Raw genomic sequence first — 22,183 nt, 5'->3', positions numbered from 1 at the left:
AAAAGAAAAATGGCAACAACTGGCATGGTGACTGGTAAGAGAGAAGTCATAAAAATTGGTATCTACAGATAAGCAAATCGAATTGTGTTTGAGATTTCACAGAAACGACAGCGCAGAAGCTCACCAAGAATTGGCGAAAACTGCAAAGGAGACCAATACGAGTGCACACAAAGTATTGCGCACAGTGAAACCGTAAAAGCAAGTAAAATCACTTAGTACCACACTTGTTGTTGTTATTTTCAACTATTGCTATTGTTGTTGTTGTTGTTGTTGTTGGTGTTATTGGTGTTGTTGTTGCTGGTGTTATGCTTGTCACAACAATTGCGTTTTATGGCAGAAGATTGGAGCAGCAGCAGCACCAGCTATCGGCACCAACCATCGACAACAGCAACAACAAAATGTCACTGGGAAATGACATTTTGTTTGGCAAACGAGAATATCGATTTCAAAAATATATATTTGTAAAAGTGTGTGCGAAAGCATACAAATTGTGCAGCATTTTACTATGTCAGTAAAGTAAGCGGCAAAATGTGCAATAAACGAAAGCTTTAAAATTTATTTGTGTATATTTTGTATGTCTGTATGTATGTGTATAGCGAATGGGTTTACTGTATATTTATATAACTGAATAAATACATTTTTATGCAGAATTTTATACATAACACATATGTACGTACATTTTAGGCCTTTGAGCCTGAGTAGGTTTTAGTCGCTCTATGAGCTACTTTAGCCATAAGCTTATGTACATATGGATGTTTGTAAACGTATTTGTATAACTGAGGAATTGTAGAGTCGTAAATGAGAGCATTATTTTTCACACAGATAGTATTTTTTTTTTTTGAAATAAGCAATTCTAAGCGGATTAGATGATGAAATTTCGAAAAGCTTGGAAACTTTCTAAAATGTGTTTAACAAATACGATTTTAAAGCTTTAATCCAACAATAATTCATTCTAAAAAAAGGAAGATTTCAACTTACTGAAAATCATGCTTTCGAATAATAAATTTTGATGAAAAGTTTCAAAAAGCTCATTAAAAAAATGAAAGCTTTAGCGGATTAGATGTTGAAATTTAGAAAGCTTAGGAAATTTTTCAATCCGATTTTAAAGCTCTAAACAAACAATGGAAGCCTAAAGCTGTATTGGCAAAAAAAAAGTAGGGTTATAGTTACTAAAAATCATTCTTTCAATAATTCTAAAGAAAAGCTCATTAAAAAATGAAAGCTTTAGTTCTTTAGGCTCTTCCGATGTGTTTTTGGTATAGTGTTTTGTTAAAATATAGCCTCTACACAGACTCATCATCGTATTCCCCAGATTTGTTTTTTTTTTTGGCAAAACTGAGATTGAAGTTGAGAAATATTTAATATTCATGGGAGAACTTAAATAAATTCACTAAAGTCAACACCAAAATATTAGCGTTAATAAAATAATTAAAGACAGATTCATTAATTATTTCAATAAATTAAACAATTTCGCAAATTTCTTAGTACATGCACCCATAGAGAGTCAACGTATAGTTAACGAGCTCATTCAGTAGAAGACTCTTGATAATAAATGCTTCGTTCGTTGTTATTGTTGTATAGTGTTGTTGTTGAAGCGGCATGAAACGTTTCTTAAATTAAATTAGAGTATACTGCCGAAGTGACATACCCAGTCAGCATATAAATTTAACTTTCTTCCGTTTATAATGACCCAACTGTTGTGGGAGGATTTCCAACGAACCAGATGAGCTTCAGTTAATAGCTTGTCAATTACAGTTATTCATTTCAAATGGGTCGAATAACTGTTAAACACAATATTTTGTGTAGAAAGTTCCAGTTCAGAGAAATTTTCAAACTGATATTCAGACATTTTATGAACACCTTACACTATTATAACGAAATGGATGATGGGAGTATTAAAGGAATATTTCTAATGTAGTTAGTTTTATATAATTTTGAGTATTGAATTTAGCATCTCGAAAAAATGTTTCGAAGAAGAGGACACCTGCGCTCAGATAGAAACTACCAGAAATTACGAATACTAAGGAGGTCTCAATGTCAATCAAGATATCTCGAAATATTCTTCGAAACAGAAAGCAATTCTTCTCACTAATTTTAATTACAAGGCATTATCCATAAAGAATCAAAATCTTCCTTCAAAAAAAAAAACGATGTCGACGAACCACCCTCATAGGTACATAGCTCTTGATGCTATAATCTTAATAAAATTATCATTACAATGTAACGACTTGCACACAATAAAATCAAGCGCACTGAAGTTTAATGCCAATTATCGATTTTATTGCGTTATATATCATCTACAAATAGTCTTTTTATGCATACATACAAACATACACACACCCTCAGTTATGCGTTAATGGCTATCGCTCAAGCATTTCGTTAACGCGAAGCACTGTTCAAGGAGAGCTTTAATTCTTCTTTTTTATCGTCACTCGCAGGAGATTAACACTATCAGATGCCGCTAGCAGTAGCTGCCATAGAAATTAACACTTACAAACAACCGTTATTTCCAACATTCTTGTGCTTAACTGTGTAAGCTTGTCGCTGACGGCGAATGAAAAGTCAAAATCGGTAAATACAAACAACAAACAACAACAATGGAAACTACAAATCCAATTGTTGTTGTTGTTCTGTTTTCTGATGTTGCTGTAACTGCAATTGTCATCACTTGCGGCTGTATTTGGAATGGACTAATGAATGTCAAGGTTCTACTTTTCAGCTAACGCTTCACTCGCCGCTTTAGGCCAACTCACGCAGTTGAAGAGATAAAGCAAGCTAATGATAAAGAGCATAAAAAAGTAAAACAAAAAAAAATAAATAACAACAGTTAACTTGATCGCCTTTGTTAGTGGGCCAAGTTTGCGCGTGATGGCTGCGGAAAGGGCGTGCTAATGCAAATGTGCTTCACTCGCAGAAGACTGTCTTCAGCACTGCTCGAGACTGTTGTTGCCACAAAAAGCGAACACTTGCACTTGACTGGCGTTTAAATGAAAAACAATATTTTTTCTTGCGTTTTTGTGTAGCAACTAGCCTATTGTTTATCAGTTTGTTGTAACCTCATTATCTCTCTCGGCTCTGGGGCTTATTACCGCGTACACAGCTGTTCTTGCAAGGACAATGTTGTAGCCAACGTATTGTGGTCGGCAAATGAATGCCGTTTTGTGTTTCGTATTTGCAAAAGGGAGTAAGGTTCCAACTGTTTATGACAAGCCGAAGATAATGGCGGTTAAGACAATGGTCACAGCAGCAACAAAGCTTATAATATTTTGAAAGTGTTCAGTAACAGTTAAATTTCCGTCACCTTTGCTTCAAAAATAGTATTCTGCAAATAATCGAAGTTAAAAATGCAGTTTCATTGCCAATTGTTTCTTGCCTAGATTTTCAAGTTTGCGACTAAAAATATATGTTTTAGCAGAGTTGCCAGCTGTTTTACAATTTTAATTCAATAAAATTGAAAGTCAATGAAATATAATTAAACAAACTTCAAAGTATAGATGTTTGAAATTTAGGTTCTAAAATATTTGATAAGGGTTGCCACCTATTAAAATATTTTATTAAAATAAACCATTAAAATAAGGAAAATATTACAATATTTGGTATCCATATTAACGAATCGTTTGAAAAAACTTTCAATTCAAATATTTATTGCATGGGGATGCCACATGTGTTAAAAATATAATTTAAGAAAATTAATAATCGATGCATTTTTATTATTGCTATGTTAGAAAGGTTTGGAGTTTAAAATATTTTTGTTAAGGGTTGCCACTTGTTTAAATTTTTTAGAAAAGAAAATTTGTCAAATTATTGAAATATTAGAATATTGGTACTAAAACGAAGCGGTCGAAAAAGCTTACAGATGCACAAATTTCTGAAAAGGTTGCCAGCTGGATAAATATTGAATTCAATAAAATTGTTAATCGACCAATTTTATTAAATAACTATCAAAATAAAAATTTTGAAAAAAGTTGGATTTTAAAATATTTTTATACTCTCGCAACAAAAGTTACTAAAGAGAGTATTATAGTTTTGTTTACATAACGGTTGTTTGTAACATCCAAAACTAAACGAGTTAGATATAGGGTTATATATACCAAAGTGATCAGGGTGAAGAGTGGAGTTCAAATCCGAATGTCTGTCTGTCCGTCCGTCCGTCCGTCCGTCCGTCTGTGCAAGCTGTAACTTGAGTAAAAATTAAGATATCTTGATGAAACTTGGCACACTTATTTCTTGGCACCATTGAAAGGTTGCTTTCGAAAACGAGCAAAATCGGACCACTGCCACGCCCACAAAATGGCGAAAACCGAAAACACATAAAGTGCCATAACTAAGCCATAAATAAAGCTATTCAAATAAAATTTGGTATGAAGGATCGCACTATAAAGGGGCATATTTGGATGTAATTTTTTTCAGGAAGTGGGCGTGGCCCTGCCCTCTACTAAGTTTTTTGTACATATCTCGCAAAACAATAGAGCTATATAAACCAAACTTTCTGCAGTCGTTTTTTTTAGCCACTTCCTAATACAGTCCAAAAATGAAAGAAATCGGATAATAACCACGCCCACCTCCCATACAAAAGTTAGGTTGAAAATTACTAAAAGTGGTTTAACTCACTAACGAAAAATGTCAGAAACACTACATTTCACATAAGAAATGGCAGATGAAAGCTGCACTCAGATTTTTTTACAAAATGGAAAATGCGCGTCGCCCACTTATGGGTCAAAAACCATACCTCAAGAACTACTCGACCGATTTCAATGAAACTTGGTTTGTAATAGTTTCCTTACCTCCCAATAATATGTTGTGAAAATTGGCCAAATCGCTTCACAACCACGCCTACATCCTATATACCAGAACTTTGAAGACGATCTGAATCGTTTACTTTACAATATATTCTAAAAATCGCCGAAATCGGACCATAGGTTTTTTAAGGCCCCATATATCGAACACGAGGACCTCGGTGCTTCTAACCTAATATTATGGTTTCCAACTTTCATATGCCATATATATGACGAATATGTGGATCAAATTGTGTATTATATAATATAAATAAAGTTAAATAAATAAATTGCGAGAGTATAAAATGTTCGGTTACACCCGAACTTAGCCCTTCCTTACTTGTTTTACTTACTTTTTGTTACGTCTTTAGATTTGCTCAAACACATAGTTACTAAAAGAAAAGCATGTGTGAAGGGTATATTAGCTTCGGTACAGCCGAAGTTAACGTTTTTTCTTGTTTTGGTTAAGGTTGCCAGCTGGATAAAAATTATTATTTAATAATTTAAAATCACCACATTTCTACCTTGTGAACATGAAACTAAAGAGGCTGCAGAAAATTATTTCATAGAATTTGCCACCATTTTGGAATTTTGATTATTATTTTTTCAATAAAATCCTGACTTTATGTGTTTATATCAAAAGCAACAGCTGCACAAAATAATTTGATTTGATTCTGCAATTAATTATTTTGTAAATATTTCTAGTCTCATACTAAGCTTCATGTGGTATTGGAACCCTGTAAGTACGTATAAACAGTCTATTAGTCAAATACAAATTTATGTAATCTATAATAATCACGTATTAGTTTGATTTATGAAGTTAAGAGTCATATAAGCGCAGCTGTAGATGCGTGTTTACATCTGCTGCATCCTTCCACTGCAAGCCATTGCATACAGTAAATGTTACTCATACGCCACGTACAGCCACACTCAACAAGATAAATGAACTGAGAGAAGATTTTTCCATTCATATTTTATTACTACAGATATTTTTCTTACAGTTATACAATTTATGTGATACTCAATGGAAATTTAAGATTTACAACAAAGCATAGTATAAGTTAAGTTATATCAATTCAATGCAAGAGCAAACATAAATTACACATTGCTCTAGGTCAGGTTGTAAGCGAAGACACCTGATATTACAAAAATAAATATTAGCTTGTAAGAAAGCAAGTAAAAGATGTTTATTGTAATAGAGAATGATTGGCAAATATTTTACCGTAATAATATTGACTTATTGAGTAAGTGTGTGCGAATTGAATAAGTACATATTATGTAGGTAGGTGTATGTCATACATACATATATAGGAAGAAACCTTTATTCTTTTTAGGTGAATATAAGTTAAAACAGCTCAATATTCATGTGTTAGTGCACTTTTTGTGTGAAAATTTGTCAACTCACTTGCTTAGTTCGCGATATTTGCAATTTAAAGTAAATTTGCTTACAGACTGAGTGCTTACATATTGATTTTAGTAATGCAAAAATGGTGTAAAGCAGCTGTTTTTACGTCAATATGTAAACAAGTCAAAATATATACATATGTATATACAGTACAATCGCAAAAAAACAACTCTGAATAACAACGGTCTGTGCTATTTAGAATTACTTCCAAATTTAGTATTTCACATAATGATTTTTATCAGCGAAGTCTCAAAAGAAACACCTAACAAAGCTTCCATAACTAAACTAACAATAACTATAGTAATAAAGCGACCTTGACGCACAATTGCTGTCTTGATGGGGAACGATAAATTTTCAAAAGAAAATCAATAAACGAAGAAAATTCGAAGGTAAAGTGTTTACAACAAAGAAACGATTGGCAGCAAAGGCCAAGCACACATACACATACCAAAATAATTGTAGAAAGAATATGCAATTAATGACAACAACAACAAACAAAGTTAATACACACGACACTACACTTTCAAAATATTTTTAATTATAATTATTAATGAAATTTTTGGTATTTTTTTTAATTAAAAAATTTTTTTTTTAATTTTTTTTCAATTATATGTAATTTTTTTAAACATTTTTTTTTTTATAAAACTTAAAATTTTTTTATTTGTTATTAATATTGTTTTAAACATTTTTTCTAAATTTTTTTTTATAAAAATTTTAATTTTTTTTTGAAAATATTTACTTTAAATTTTTTTTTTTATTTTTAATTTTTTATTTTCATTAAATCTTTTTTTCTAACAATTTAATACAATTTTACCACTTTATAAACCTTCACTTTCCACAAATCACACACAGATAAATCTCACATATCCACTTCGTCGCCGCCAACGTGCTTCTGCATGTCACTTCGTCTCGAGACAGACTAAGCCCACACAACGGTGTTGCGGCGCAAATCTTAAACAAAAAAAAATCCAATAAAGTTCTAAGCTATTCACTTGAAAATTCTCAAAATAATTTGCATTGACTGCCGCCTATATGAGCGGCGCTTTAATTCACTTAAGTTGGCACACCGTGCCAGCTATAAGTGTGGCGGCGACTACTACTTGATAAACATGCAAAGTGTTGCGAAAACAATTTCGGTTGCGCCGCCAATAAAGTGATTTTAATAATTTACATACATACATATAAATGACGAACTAGCGTGCGGTAAGGTAGTTAAAGGATACGGTGTGACTTTTATATAGTAATCGATAATACAGTGTGTGTGGGAAAAAGGGCGACATAACTTCAAAAAGGAAGGTATCTCGCAAAAGAAAAGCAAAATGTGACAAAGATTTTGTTGTTTTTATTTTCATTATTTAAAAAATCTTTTTATTTGGTATTATTTTTGTAATCAGTTTTTTTCATTTTTTTGGAAATTTTTTTATAAATTTTTTTTGAACTTTTTTATAATTAAATTTTGTTAAATTTTTATTTAAATTATTTTTTTTAAAAGGATTTCAGTTAATTTCAATGTATTATAATTCATTTTGTGTTATTTTTTTTAAATAGCTTAAGTCGACTTAAAAAATTTAAGATATTTTAACAAAATTTTTAAAAATACCACATTCTGTTTTAATATAAATAATATTTAAAACAAAAATGTGCATTGATTGCAAAAATCTATTTAAAAAATTGCAATATGTTGCTACTTTTGCTGAAAATACCTACTTTAACTTAAGTCGACTTGAGCTATTTTTTAAAAAATTTAGCGAAGACAACCTCAAACTGCAAGAAAGTTAATCTAAATTGGAAAATCGCGCGGATAAAAATCAATTTATGCCTTTTCGGCCGAGTCATTTCAATTACAACAAACGAAAACATGAAAAGTTGTTTTATGACGTGTAGGCTTCACGCGAATAGTTGTTATCTCAAGGCGCTGTAGGATTTAAGTGATTTGTGTTACAAAAGCATGCGAAATACAGACATGCACACATATATATGGTATTAATAAATAAATCGATTTGTATTTTTATAGTTTATGTATAACTATAAATATGTCTGTTGCTGTACTTTGTATGTCACTTTAATAAATGCCAATTTATCAATAAATGTGGGCTGAATGAAGCGTGTTTTTTAATGTGACATTAATATTAGATTATAATACTTAAATAATTTCGCAAAGGTACAGTGGGACCTGGATATAAGTACATACTATATATTTTAATAAAAAAATATATATTTTTTTTGTTTTTTGTTTGAGATGGCTTAGTTTAATCAACACAACTAAGCTTCATATGAAACCAAGCCCTCCTAACTAATTAAAAACGTGACGGGAGGTGACCTAAAAAGCTCATATTAAAAGTCTAAATTTCAGAACTAATTATGTTGCTCTAGTTTAATTCAAAAAATAGGTCAATGACTTTAAAAAGAATAGATCAGCTTTCTCTAAGCACATACATACATAAATATATGAGTCCTAACTTATATAATCACAACAAAAGTTCACTTCATTATATCCGCGTTGTTAAAAATAGCTTTTGAAAAAATGTCTTATCTCAACACCAGACACATGAAACAACTAATATAAAACAACAAAAAAAAATATTTAAAAGCATGAATTTTCAAAAAAATTATCGCGCAAGTCATTGGTGTTGTACCGCCGTCGACTGTGGGTTATCAGCGCAGTGGATGCCCACTAACTAGCTGGGTTAGAAACAAAAATGTATTATTGTTGTTGTTGTTTTTGTTTAAACAATCAAACGTGCAAGCGTTCTTTTGTTGGTACATAAATGTATTTATTTTTATAATTTTCTTTATTAATAAATAGCGCGGCGCGCACAAATTCTTGTCAATTTTAGTGGAACGTGTGCGATTTTAAGTTTTTTATTGCCGACACCAGGCGAGTGTGTCTGACTGCGCGATTAGAGTACAAAAACCTCGTTAAGTGTGTGAATTGATGTGAATTTCGGGCTCTAATCAGTTAATTGAGAATGTATACATATATTTTTTTTGCGGACATGTGCTGTCACCAGTTGGTATAGTTTGAGAGACATGCCTATAACTAGCTATCATGTAAAAATATATATGCATGAGTTCAAAAGTTAGGTTGAGGAGTTTCGGGCTCTTTCTTGTCTAAGAATAATTCAAAAGAAGAATTAATAAGGGAATTTTAAAGAATGCTTCAGAAGCAAAAATTTAACAAGATGGAAGTGGTAATTGCGGAGACTGTGATCTATTATGAACCAAATACAATCCCACTGCATGATATCGAAAAGTTTGAAAAGCTAACTTCTGATTAGTCTAATATTTTTTCACGTACTTGATGAAAACGGAACAATATAAGATTGATGGAATATAAACATTTGCTGGTAGGCAGTTATCACTCATTTCCTTACTCTCTACAATTGGCGAGAGTTAGTGAGTGTTGGAACGTTCTTTTGGAACTGGGTTATCAAAGAATAAAGTTTGTAGAACATAGATCAAAATGCTAATATATCATATTGCATATGAGAGTGCTATTTTTAAACCTATCCCGTAAGCTCAGCTCTATCGGTATTTTTTTGTATCTTCAATTTTGTATATTGAATTAACTTAATTTATTTATAATTAAATCTAAGTATACATAGTAGTTACCAGTTAGTCTGATATTTATAAGAAAACTCCAAGGAGATTTTTATATTTTTCTATGAGCAGACGATCTTTTACATACCTGGAAAGAAAAAAATTGAAATTGTTAAACAAAATATTAAATAAAATTATTTAATCGATAAATATGTTTAGTATTGAATATAATCTCAATGCATAACAAGTAAGGAAGAGCCAAGTAGGGGTGTAACAAAACAATTTATTGATGTAATTTTATTAAGATAACACACAATTTGACCGATATAAATGGCATAAGGTCTACTAGAATAACGAGGACCACTATATATACCTAGTAATTCTGAGTGTTGTTGGCATTCCTGGACCGATTTTAATTTTGTCAAAATTAACCGCTATATATGGTATAAAGCTTACCGGAAGTATAAATCTTCATTTTTTGGATGCGCTTTATTAGAAGAAAATGATTATAAATCAATTTCCAAAAAATACCATAGAGCTTTACAGATATTTTCGGTACAAAATTACTCAGTCACCAAGATGCTCATCTTCAGAGACTGGAACCTTGAAAAGTTTTTGTCAGATTTCGACAAATTTGAAATGAGATGCCACACCTCCAATGTACTATTCTTGCAAAGTTTCATCCCTATATCTTCATTGGATATTTTATAAAAACTGCGTTCATTGTGATATAATTTATTTGATAAAATTTAAAGTTATACAAATTCAAACAAATTAAAAAAATCAATTTAGATTATTTTATAGAACTTTTTTATTAAAAAAAAAAATTATTAATTTTTTAATGATTTCACATATTTATTAAATTTCATTCATAATTCATTTTCAAAATTTATTCCAGATATTCCAAGCACAATTAGTCAATTTAATTTAAAGTTACTATTATTTTTTAATCAATTTCCATTTAAATAATTTCTGTGTACATTTCTATTCACCACCACTGTACCAAAAATTTTCCTCCAAGTGTCATTCCCATTTATGAATGCATTCATGAAGCATCACACTGCAAAAGCTGCAAGTACAAAGCATATGCTAGATCTACACACTACAACCACAAACACACACACACTCAAACACCTTCGCGTGCATAATTTACACAAAATAGGTTTATCTTTATGATCTGATTTATTAGCGCGTTTCTGGGTAATTTATATTTTATTGCCGCATACGCGCACCGTACAGCTGCACTCGCATATATGTATGTATATGCATATATCTGTATGCCTGTGTCTGTGGCTGCGAAGTACAAAGACTTTATTCAGATTTAATTTACATGCCAAAATTATTTGTTGTGGTCATCAGTGGCTCATCAAGGCGGCCGCAACAATAAATTGCGCTATTTGCTTGCGGGCTGTTGAAAGGTATGCCAGTGTGCGTGTGTGTTTAGGTTGTTGACAGCGGATGACAGCCGTTGGCGGCCTCTGACATTGAATGAATGCGCTAATGAATTCCTACCAAGATAAATGTCTCTTCTGGTTGTTGACAAAGAAAGGCCGATTGTCATGTAAGTGTGTATGTTGGTGAGTCAATGATATTTGAAATGTTGTGGCAATTAAATAATTGCTTAGCTAAATCTGACATCATTAACCCTTAGTTGATTGGTTGGAGTATAAGTGACAATATTTTGAAAGTATTTCGTAATGCCCATGCCCGTCTGTCTGTCTGTCCGTCCGTGCAAGCTGTGACTTGAGTAAAAATTGAGATATCTTAATGAAACTTGGAACACGTGTTCCTTGGCACCACAAGAAGGTTAAGTTCGAAGATAGAATGCGGAATCGGACCACCTCCACGCCCACAAAATGGCGATAACCAAAAACACATAAAGAGCTATAACTAAGCCATAAATAAAGTTATGAAAATAAAATTTGGAACATAGGCTCGCATTAGAGTGGGGCACATTTGAATGTAATTTTTTGGGAAAAGTGGGTGTGACCCCGCCCACAAATAGGTTTTTTGTATATATATTCTTCTTCTTCTTAACTGGCGTAGAAACCGCTTACGCGGTTATAGCCGAGTCCACAACAGTGCGCCACGCATCTCTCCTTTTGGCGGTTTGGCGCCAATTGGTAATACCAAGTGAAGACAGGTCCTTCTCCACCTGGTCCTTCCACCGGAGTGGAGGTCTCCCTCTTCCTCGGCTTCCACCAGCGGGTACTGCATCGAAAACTTTCAGAGCTGGGGCACTTTCATCCATTCGAACAACATGACCCAGCCAGCGTAGCCGCTGTCTTTTTATTCGCTGGACTATGTCTATGTCGTCGAACAACACATACAGCTCATCATTCCATCTTCTGCGGTATTCGCCGTTGCCAATGTTTAAGGGACCGTAAATCTTCCGCAAAACCTTTCTCTCGAAAACTCCTAGTGCCGTCTCATCGGATGTTGACACCGTCCACGCTTCTGCACCATAAAGTAGGACGGGAATGATGAGGGACTTGTAGAGTTTAGTTTTTGTTCGTCGAGAGAGGACTTTACTTTTCAATTGCCTACTCAGTCCATAGTAGCACCTGTTGGCAAGAGTGATTCTGCGTTGGATTTCAAGGCTGACATTATTATCGGTGTTAATGTTGGTTCCTAGGTATACGAAATTATCTACAACTTCAAAGTTATGACTGCCAACAGTGACGTGGGAGCCAAGACGCGAATGCGCTGACTGTTTGTTTGATGACAGGAGATATTTCGTCTTGTCCTCGTTCACCACCAGACCCATTCGCTTCGCTTCCTTATCCAGGCGGGAAAAAGCAGAACTAACGGCGCGGGTGTTGTTTCCGATGATATCAATATCATCGGCGTACGCCAGGAGCTGTACACTCTTGTAGAAGATTGTACCTTCTCTATTTAGCTCTGCAGCTCTTATAATTTTCTCCAGCATCAAGTTAAAGAAGTCGCACGATAGCGAGTCACCTTGTCTGAAACCTCGTTTGGTATCGAACGGCTCGGAGAGGTCCTTCCCGATCCTGACGGAGCTTTTGGTGTTGCTCAACGTCAACTTACACAGCCGTATTAGTTTTGCGGGGATACCAAATTCAGACATCGCGGCATAAAGGCAGCTCCTTTTCGTGCTGTCGAAAGCAGCTTTAAAGTCGACAAATAGATGGTGTGTGTCGATCCTTTTTTCACGGGTCTTCTCCAAGATTTGGCGCATGGTGAATATCTGGTCAGTTGTTGATTTTCCAGGTCTAAAGCCACACTGATAAGGTCCAATCAGTTTGTTGACGGTGGGCTTTAGTCTTTCACACAGTACGCTCGATAGAACCTTATAAGCGATGTTAAGGAGGCTTATCCCACGATAGTTGGCGCAGATTGTGGGGTCTCCCTTTTTGTGGATTGGGCAGAGTACACTGAGATTCCAATCGTCGGGCATGCTTTCTTCCGACCATATTTCGCAAAGAAGTTGATGCATGCACCTTATCAGCTCTTCGCCGCCGTATTTGAATAGCTCGGCCGGCAATCCATCGGCCCCCGCCGCCTTGTTGTTCTTCAAGCGGGTAATTGCTATTCTAATTTCTTCACGGTCGGGCAATGGAACATCTGTTCCATCGTCGTCGATTGGGGAATCGGGTTCGCCATCTCCTGGTGTTGTACTTTCACTGCCATTCAGCAGGCTGGAGAAGTGTTCCCTCCACAAACACAGTATACTCTGGTCATCAACCACTAGATCACCGCTGGGGGTCCTACAGGAGTGTGCTCCGGTCTTGAAACCTTCAGTTAGTCGCCGGATCTTTTCGTAAAATTTTCGAGCATTACCCCTGTCGGCCAGCTTGTCAAGCTCTTCATACTCACGCATTTCTGCCTCTTTCTTTCTTTTTCTGCAAATGCGTCTCGCTTCCCTCTTCAGCTCTCGGTATCTTTCCCATCCCGCTCGTGTTGCGGTCGATCGCAACATTGCGAGGTAGGCAGTCTGTTTTCTCTCCACTGCGAGACGACAATCCTCATCATACCAGCTGTTTTTTTGGCTTTTCCGAAAGCCAATGGTTTCGGTTGCAGCTGTACGTAAGGAGTTTGATATGCCGTCCCACAGCTTCCTTATACCGAGATGCTGATGAGTGCTCTCAGAGAGCAGGAGTGCAAGTCGAGTAGAAAATCGTTCGGCTGTCGGTTGTGATTGCAGCTTCTCGATGTCGAACCTTCCTTGTGTTTGTTGACGTGTGCGCTTTTCTACACAGAGGCGGGTGCGTATCTTAGCTGCTACAAGATAGTGGTCCGAGTCGATGTTGGGACCACGAAGCGTACGCACATCAAAAACACTGGAGACATGTCGTCCATCTATCACAACATGATCGATCTGGTTGCGAGTGATTCGATCCGGGGACAGCCAAGTAGCTTGATGGATTTTCTTATGCTGGAATCTAGTGCTACAGATGACCATATTTCGGGCCCCGGCGAAGTCGATCAGCCTCAGACCGTTTGGTGATGTTTCGTCATGGAGGCTGAATTTTCCGACTGTTGTGCCAAAGACACCTTCTTTACCCACCCTAGCGTTGAAATCGCCAAGCACGATTTTGACATCGTGGCGGGGGCAGCGCTCATAGGTACGTTCTAGGCGCTCATAGAAGGTATCTTTGGTCACATCGTCCTTCTCTTCCGTCGGGGCGTGGGCGCAAATCAGCGATATGTTGAAGAACCTCGCTTTGATGCGGATTGTGGCTAGACGTTCATCCACCGGAGTGAATGCCAGGACTCGACGACGGAGTCTCTCTCCCACCACGAATCCCACACCGAATTTGCGCTCCTTTATATGGCCGCTGTAGTAGATGTCACAAGGACCCACCTTCTTCCGTCCTTGTCCCGTCCATCGCATTTCTTGGATTGCGGTGATGTCAGCCTTTACTCTTACGAGGACATCAACCAGCTGGGCAGAGGCACCTTCCCAATTAAGGGTCCGGACATTCCAGGTGCATGCCCTTAAATCATAGTCCTTTATACGTTTGCCGTGGTCGTCATCAAAAGGGGGGTTTCTCATCCGAGGCCTGTGTTTCTTATTCACTGGTTATTCGTTTTTATGTGGTGGGTCCCAAGCCCTACGCACAACCGCATAAGCGGGATTCGCCTTCTCACTTTAGCTCGCTTCCAGACGGATGTCTGTTGGCTACCCAGAGGATACTTGGTCTAAGACCGGAAGTTGTGAGCTGCTTGAGCCACATGTAAAAGAATCGTTCCTGGCCACTCCCAAGTGAATGGCAGTCAGAAACTTTCCTCACTTACGTGAACTTCTACATATGACTCCATCCTCCTGTGTGACCCCGCCCACAAATAGGTTTTTTGTATATATATTGCAAACCAATAAAGCTATATAAACCAAACTTTCTGCAGTCGTTTCTTTTAGCCGTTTCCTTATACAGTCCAAAAATGAAAGAAATCGGATAATACCCACGCCCACCTCCCATACAAAGGTTAGGTTGAAAATTATTAAAAGTGCGTTAACTCACTAACGAGAAACGTCAGAAACACCAAATTTTACATAAGAAATAGCAGAAGGAAGCTGCACAAATTTTACAAAATGGAAAATGGGCGTGGCGTCGCCCACTTATGGGTCAAAAATCATATCTCAAGAACTACTCGACAGATTTCAATGAAATTCAGTATATAATATTTTCTTGACACCCTGATGACACTGGTGGAATATGAGCGAAAGCGATTCACAACTACGCCTACTTCCCACATAACTCAATTTTGAATCCTTCTGATTCGTTCACTTTATAATGTATACATAAGGAACCGATAAAGATAGCGAAATAAAACTTTACACAAATACTGTACTTGAGCTGTGACATCACTTGTAGAAAAATTGTCAAAATCGAACTATGACTTTTCAAGGCCCCTGATATCGAACATGAAGAACTCAGTGCCTAAGGCTAATTCGGTTGCACCCGAACTTAGCCTTTCCTTACTTGTTAAGGTATCGTTTTGAAATTTTGCAGATGTTATTTTCTCTTCAAGAAGCTGCTCATTTGTCGGAACTGCCGATATCGGACCACTATATCATATAGCTGAACGATCGGAATCAAGGGCTTGTAAGGAAAATTTCCGCATTTTACTACATATCTTCACGAAATTTGTTGTGAGTTATTGCTCATTTAAGCTCCGAAAAAATTGTTCAGATCGGTTCACTATAGCATATAGCTGCCATACAAACCGAACGATCGAAATCAATGGCTTGTATGGAAAGTTTTCGCATTTGACGTGGTATCTTCAAGAAATTTGACATGGATTACTGCTTAAGGTAATAATATAATCTCCGAAGAAATTGTTCAGATCGGTTAACTATATAACCTTAGTGTTTCTAGCAAACAACCCGGCTAAAAAGAATTAGTAAAATGTTTTATTTTTTTTACTTACTTTTTCTTACGTCTTTAGATTTGCTTAAACACATAGTTACTAAAAGAAATTCACCTGTGTAGGGTATATTAGCTTCGGTACAGTTTTGTTGTTTTTATATTTTTTGGTACTTTCAATATTCGTTTGATTCGGTTCCAACAGTGTTTTGCCTTAATTTCATTTAATTATTTCATTTTCAATCGAACTACATTCCGAGTTATGTTGACAGTTATATCAATTACACTTTGACATTTGACCAATTAATCTGATTCCTTCTCACCTCTGTACATATGATGCGTTCAAATTTATTACGGTTGAGTAGAGTTGGACCGAAATCGAAATTTCTTTAATTACGTTCAAAACAAATACAATGTGTTATAGGTCAGAGGTGATATGAGTTGGTGAAATTAGTTTGCGTTCATTGATTTGGACAAAATGGAATGTGCAAAATAATTTGAATTTTAACGATTTTTGAGAATTATTTTCAATATTTTATTAAGGCTTAGATTTGCATATGCGTGGCCATATTTAATTAAATTCACAAAAATTTAATGGAAATTCATTTAAGACTGCTGTGTACGAATACTAAGGAAACAATTTAATAATATATTTCTGCAGAATTTATTAAGGCAACTTATTTGGAATATTTGTAGAACATCTCTGTCAGCGATGGTATGCAAATTGGCAGCATGATAAATCAAATATTTCAAATATGTGTGCTTTCTTCGTAGACATTTTAAGGCAAAGACAACAAATGAATGAGTGAGGGAAAGAGAGTGCAACAGAGAGAGTGGGCTGGTGTTAAATTGCAAGAAAATTTATCATTTAGCCTAAAAGCCAGCTAAATATTTAGACTAAATTTTATTGATGAGTTTAATGGAGATTAATATGACATTTAAAAGCTTTGAGGAAGCTTTTAAGAGCGTGGAATTATGAATTATTTAACCATTTAAGATTAAATAAATGCAAAAGATATGAGAAAATATTATTCAACTCAAATTATTATCAATTTTCCTACTCATATATTCTTCTTAAAGTCTCTTCACATTATCAGAGAGAAATATGTACTTTAAATGTGTCATAAAACCTGCTTTAAAACAAAAAAGGAATCCTCTTCATTGTCACTCAAGTGAAGAAGAGTTGCCAAAGTCAAAGCAAAGTTCACCACAAATGAGGCTAATGGAATTTTCATTTTCCCAGCTTAGAAAATCTTCTTTCTTACTACTTTTATCCTTTGTGTATAGAATTTGCATGTAAAACATTTCACATTGAAATTGCACACACAGAATATGTTGAAGAATGGCATTTCTGCTCAGGTGTGGTTTGTGGCATATTACAATTGTTGTTGTGATTTAATATTACAACGTGTATATTACCATTCGCTGCTGGGGATACTTGAGGTTATGTAAGTATTTTACTAGTCAGCAAAACTGTTAATATTTGTTAAAGGAGAACTAGTTAGTTGGGGTCTAGTCGGTAACTAGTGAACATAACACTGCAGTGAAAGTGGATTCTTTTGATAGAAAGAGTGAGAGAGAAAGAAACGGAGAGAGACGGAAAAAAGGGAGAGAAAGAAAGAGAGATACCGCAACAGGGAGAGAGAGAGGAACAGGAAACAGAAAGAGAAAAATAGAGATAATACTAAATTCTTGTAAACTAGTCACAAACGAAACGAAGCGAATGGGTCTGTTTGTGAACGAGGACTAGACGAAATATCTTCTGTCATCAATTTTGCCAACAGGTGCTACTTTGAACTGTGTAGGCAATTGAAAAGTAAAGTCCTCTCTCGACGAACAAAAACCAAACTCTACAAGTCTTTCATCATTCCCCTCCTACTTTATGGTGCAGAAGCGTGGACGATGTCAACATCCGATTAGGCGACACTAGGAGTTTTCGAGATAAAGGTTTTGCGGAAGATTTATGGTCCCTTAAATATTGGCAACGGCGAATACCGCAGACGATGGAACGATGAGCTGTACGAGTTATACGACGACATTGACATAGTTCAGCGAATAAAAAGACAACGGCTACGCTGGCTAGGTCATGTTGTACGAATGGATGAAAGTGCTCCAGCTCTGAAAGTATTCGATGCAGTACCCGGTGGTGAAAGCCGAGGAAGAGGGAGACCTCCACTCCGATGGAAGGACCAGGTAGAGAGGGACCTGGCTTCGCTTGGTATAACCAATTGGCGCCAAACTGCCAAAAGGAGGGATACGTGGCGCGCTGTTTTGGAGTCGGCTGTAACCGCGTAAGCGGTGTCTACGCCAGTCAAGAAGAAGAAGAAGTCACAAACGTACTGGTTTGGAACCAGTCCAGATATCTGTAACACAAATAGTCCAGAGACCTGTATAAACCTACTCTCATGCGTCAAGAGAGCGAGAAGAGCGGAATATGCAGCAGCAGGACAATGAATGTCAGTCGTAACGGGAAATTTTTCAACAATATGTGTGGACATGTAATTTTTCATTTGCCTTGCAAATATTTGTTGCATTTACAAGTGAACATGTACTTTTCGCACACACTGTACACTGTATGTACAAATTGCTGGTATAATTGTGACAACGGTGTTGGCGGGTTGGCTGAACACACAACGAAGACACAGCTAAAGCAATTAAAGCAATGACATGCAAGCCGGTGGAAGGACCCAGATATATATAAATATATACAAAAGTGCCGTTATATATACATATTTCAATGCATTTACAGTTGTGAGAGAATTGCAACGCTTCACACAAATTCATGTGATGAAATTAAAGCCAGTCGAGACCCTGCACCTCCGTCAATGTGAAGCTTTAATCTCCAGTGAAACCACCGCCGAGCCGGCTGTACCGCTATACATCATAGAAAAAGCAAAAAAAAAACCGTTATAGTCAAGCTACCATCGTCAGCTTCGAGCGTCTTTTATGCGACGCTGTTGCATGCCACATCGTTACATAGCCGCCATTGCAGCGTTGCTTGCGTGTTGGGGCAATGCATGCCACATGCAGATGTCATCCTTCATTTTCATGCATTCCTGAGTTGTAAATTTTCCGGAAAATTTTTGAGTGGCCCACCTCGTGTGTGTGCGCCGTAACGTAATTGATTGCGAATTCTTTGTATTCACACACGGAGGTGCAACACGCCAAGCGAGAGAAAATCTGTAGCAGCCCCGAGAAGAAGTGTGACTTGAAAAAGTTTACACATAAATTTCTTTCTCGCATTCAACAAGCGTTAAAGCGATTTTGCCGCACGTACTCGCGTGTAATTAAAAGAGTGCGCAGATAATTGAAAGAGTGCGCGGCATAAAAAGTGCGAAATTAAAAAGAAATTAGCGGCGAGAAATTTTGTGGAATTTCTTTTGAATACAAAGATGGAATCTTTTAGAGAGAGAGAGAGAGAGGGATAGACAAGGAAGGAGAGAAAAAGGAAGAAAGGTAGAGTTTGCCAGAGAGATAATGAATAGAACGAGAGAGAGCTACCTCTTGTGAAAAGAGACAGATTGAGAGAGTGTACTAGAAAGATAATGAAAAAGAAAGAGAGAGAGAAAGTGTGTGTGAGAGAGAGGGTATGTGTAAAAGAGACAGATCTTTCTTCTACATATCTTAAGACACTAAAATCTAAAGAAAAATAAATTAAAAAAAAACTTCTCCAACCGCTTAACTTTTATTGAGCATAAACAGTATCAAAAGGGTCCGAGGGATCTTATGTTTTAATTTCAAGATCCCGAAGGCTATCTAGGTCCTCGGGACCAAGAAAAAGCTCGTATTTTTCGACTCAATTGTCAGATTCTTTGCTCAAGAACCCTTCTTCTTCTTGACTGGCGTAGACACCGCTTACGCGGTTATAGCCGGGTCCAAAACAGCGCGTCACGTATCCCTCCTTCTGACAGTTTGGCGCCAATTGGTTATACCAAGCGAAGCCAGGTCCCTTTCCACCTGGTCCTTCCATCGAAGTGGAGGTCTCCCTCTTCCTCGGCTTCCACCAGCGGGTACTGCATCGAACACCTTCAGAGCTGGAGCACTTTCATCCATTCGAACAACATGACCTAGCCAGCGTAGCCGTTGTCTTTTTATTCGCTGAACTATGTCAATGTCGTTGTATAAGTCGTACAGCTCATCATTCCATCGTCTGCGGTATTCGCCGTTGCCAATGTTTAGAGGACCATAAATCTTGCGCAAAACCTTTCTCTCGAAAACCCCAAGAGTCGTCTCATCGGATGTTGTCATCGTCCACGCTTCAGCGCCTTACATCAGGACGGGAATAATAAGCGACTTATAGAGTTTGATTTTGGTTCGTCGAGAGAGGACTTTACTTTTCAATTGCCTACTCAGTCCAAAGTAGCACCTGTTGGCAAGAGTGATTCTGTGTTGGATTTCCAGGCTGACATTGTTATTGCTGTTAATGCTGGTTCCCAGGTAGACGAAATTATCTACAACTTCAAAGTTATGACTGTCAACAGTGACGTGGGAGCCAAGACGCAAATGCGCTGACTGTTTGTTTGACGACAGGAGATATTTCGTCTTATCCCCGTTCACCACCAGACCCATACGCTTCGCTTCCTTATCCAGTCTGCAAAAAGCAGAACTAACGGCGCGGGTGTTGTTTCCAATGATATCGATATCATCGGCGTACGCCAGGAGCTGTACACTCTTATAGAAGATTGTACCTTCTCTGTTTAGCTCTGCAGCTCGTAGTATTTTCTCCAGCATCAGGTTAAAGAAATCACACGAGAGTGAGTCACCTTGTCTGAAACCTCGTCTGGTATCGAACGGCTCGGAGAGGTCCTTCCCGATTCTGACGGAGCTTTTGGTGTTGCTCAACGTCAGCTTACACAGCCGTATTAGTTTTACGGGGATACCAAATTCAGACATCGCGACATAAAGGCAGCTCCTTTTCGTGCTGTCGAAAGCAGCTTTAAAGTCGACAAAGAGAAGGTGTGTGTCAAGAACTCAGGTTCCAATAATTCAGATATTAATTGAAAACCCAAGTGCCTCAGAATTTACGAAAATCCGATGATTTGGTATTTAAGAACACGAAATTAGGTCAGTTACGAACCAAGGCATAATAACATTTTAGTAATTTATATTGGCGAGTAAGCAACAATTTCTATTTAAACCGAACTAAAGAACAATATCTATATATTATATACAGGCTATATGTCTATATATAACTCACTACTTTGCAAAGCATGATACTCAAGATCCTCACGTGCTGAAACCATTCTTCTTCCAAGGTAATACAAACATACAAATCTATAAACAATGAAATATGCAATTTGGCATGCAGCACCGCAACCGCTCGCTTTTCATACTTCAAGTTGATCCTGGAAGGCCAAAAGCACAACGGCGACCACCAACCCTCAACCGGCCAAAGATAGTCATCTTACCGCGCTGATGCACAAACGCGGTTGTCGCGCCAATAGCATTTTCCGCTACTTTAATTCGTATATTTTATTTTGATACTTTAATGCCATCCGGCATGATAAATACTTTTATATATTTGCACGGACTTTGCGTTCTGCGACAAATTTGTATGCAAACAAAGGACCAAGCTACGACAGCAAATACCACCAAAGAGAGTGTACAAAGGAACTGAGCAAGCAAGCGTCGTCGATGAGAAGATGAGGGTGATGTGCAAGTATAAAAACCGGAAATGCAGCACGGCATAGCGTAGCAGAGACGTGCGTGACGTGCGGTGGTGCCGCAACCGGCAAAAGCAAAAATATGCTTGAGGAAAAATAAATGGCGCAAATGAACGGAAATGGCTGAAAATCTGCAAAAATGTTGACACACCTACGAGTTTTACTGAGGGAAATCACAATATTTGCCAGGCAAGCTGATTGCTATGACGTTGCGGGTGGAACGATTGTACTAGGGCAGTGGAGCCAGAGTGGGTGCTACTGAGGAACTACAGATTGTTTCATAGAGTGTGTGCATTATTGTCTGAGATTTTGACGCTAAATACTGAAGATTCCTCAGACAATAATAAAAGTGGACAATATGTTGCTCAGGGATCGAATGTCAATGTCAAAATATAGGTTGGGATTTATTATCCCCAATATTATACTTTCTGAGAGAAATATTTTAAACTGACAACTCAACTGAAATTC

At 36.8% G+C, this 22,183-nt stretch overlaps 1 protein-coding gene across 9 annotated transcripts in view; it reads right to left on the bottom strand.

Moving 5' to 3' along the window:
* Positions 1 to 22,183, bottom strand: part of LOC105208788 (cytosolic purine 5'-nucleotidase) — a 71,191-nt gene that overhangs the window by 24,038 nt on the left and 24,970 nt on the right. Inside the window, exons 1-3 of one of the 9 annotated variants that reach the window (XR_008471574.1) lie at positions 10,177 to 15,016; positions 10,094 to 10,121; positions 9,793 to 9,868 (exon numbers count right to left, since the gene is read on the bottom strand). The exons of 6 other annotated variants lie outside the window; for them this stretch is intronic. The gene's annotated coding sequence lies outside the window, so the exon portion shown is untranslated. Of the gene's footprint in view, positions 1 to 9,792; positions 9,869 to 10,093; positions 15,017 to 22,183 lie in introns of those variants that run through there. 2 more of the 9 variants (XR_008471573.1, XR_008471575.1) reach the window with 2 other exon arrangements.

The sequence above is a fragment of the Zeugodacus cucurbitae genome, chromosome 5 (genome assembly GCF_028554725.1).
Source record: "Zeugodacus cucurbitae isolate PBARC_wt_2022May chromosome 5, idZeuCucr1.2, whole genome shotgun sequence".
NCBI classification, from domain to species: domain Eukaryota; kingdom Metazoa; phylum Arthropoda; class Insecta; order Diptera; family Tephritidae; genus Zeugodacus; species Zeugodacus cucurbitae.
The sequence above is the reverse complement of the archived record's forward strand: the minus strand, read 5'-3'. Positions and strand labels throughout refer to the sequence as shown.